Raw genomic sequence first — 1,159 nt, forward strand, 5'->3', positions numbered from 1 at the left:
GGCTGCTGGAGGGCGAGGACGCACAGTGCGTGGGGTTTGCGTGGGCGGGGCGGTGGGAAGGCTGGTGGGGGTCCCTGAAGTGCTGGTTGGGGCTTCAACCTGATTGCAGCCTTCAGGCCTTGTGATTCTTTGCATTCCAAGCACAGTTACCCAAAGGTTCCTTCCCTGATTGCTGCCTCTGGAGGGATGCTCAGTAGCAGCACTCCCTGCTGCAAGGAGCAGTGGTCCCTCAGCCTGCAGGGGCACCCAGTGCAGCAGATGTTATCATAGTTCCTACGACTTTTCTGCTTTCCTCTCTTGCCTGCATACAGGGCTGATGAAACAACAAGAGTTTCTCCCTAACTTCCCTTTTGTTTTCTCCTTTTCTTGCAGCATCTCTTCCCAGTACTCCTCTGCGATGTCCTCACACTCTGGTAGAGACGGTAAGAATGCATTTTGTTCCACACGCCCACGGCACACAGCTTTGAGACTTCTTTTAGAGCAGCTGCCAAAGTGATGCAGGGAAAGGCAGCCCCCAGGGTGTTGCTGGGTGAGGCAGTGGCAGAGGCAGGATAGCACGGGAGCCCCCCATAAAAAGCAACCACAAGGAGAAGCTGTAAGGGTGGGAGATGCCCAGCATTCCTTTATCCCAGGGGTGCTTCACACCAGACAAACCCTGTAGCTGAGCAGCCAGTGTCCGCACACTTCACGGAGCCAAAGAACTGAACCAGCCCATGAAGCCTGTGAACAACCAGATGTGGCACCAGACAGAGTCTAAAGGAATTTCTCTCTGCCTCTCCCTACAGCCATTACATCCTCGCGCCAGGTGCGCACCATCGTGGAGGAGGTGCAGGACGGGAAGGTGATCTCCTCCCGTGAGCAGATCACACAGGCTGCACTCTGAGTGCTCCACTCTGGTCCCTCAGCTTCGCTTCATGCCGCACCGCTGCAGCCCACTCCCGTCCTCTAAGCATCGTGCTGAGTGTGGGCATCAAATAAAGCTTTTGGCATTTGTGCACACCCGTGCCTCGTCTCGCTGCTTGGCTGGGCCTCTCATTTATTCACCTGCTGGACACGGGGCTCTGGTGAGCACCCTGTGCAGTGCAGCCCGGGCAGCGGGGGGGCTGTGAGGGGAGGGGTTGGGCTGCAGGGGGTGATGCTCCTCTGGAAATATGGAATC

The 1,159-nt window shown here is 56.9% G+C and overlaps 1 long non-coding RNA gene across 1 annotated transcript; it reads left to right on the top strand.

Annotated features, from left to right (window-relative positions):
• On the top strand, window positions 1-1,146 carry LOC104915563. Its single transcript, XR_796401.2, has 3 exons — window positions 1-25; window positions 373-422; window positions 786-1,146. It is a non-coding gene; the product is annotated as an uncharacterized LOC104915563 (long non-coding RNA).
• Window positions 1,147-1,159: the final 13 nt, after the last annotated feature.

This window comes from Meleagris gallopavo, assembly GCF_000146605.3.
Source record: "Meleagris gallopavo isolate NT-WF06-2002-E0010 breed Aviagen turkey brand Nicholas breeding stock chromosome 29 unlocalized genomic scaffold, Turkey_5.1 Chr29_random_7180001950988, whole genome shotgun sequence".
In the NCBI taxonomy this organism is placed as follows: Eukaryota; Metazoa; Chordata; class Aves; order Galliformes; family Phasianidae; genus Meleagris; species Meleagris gallopavo.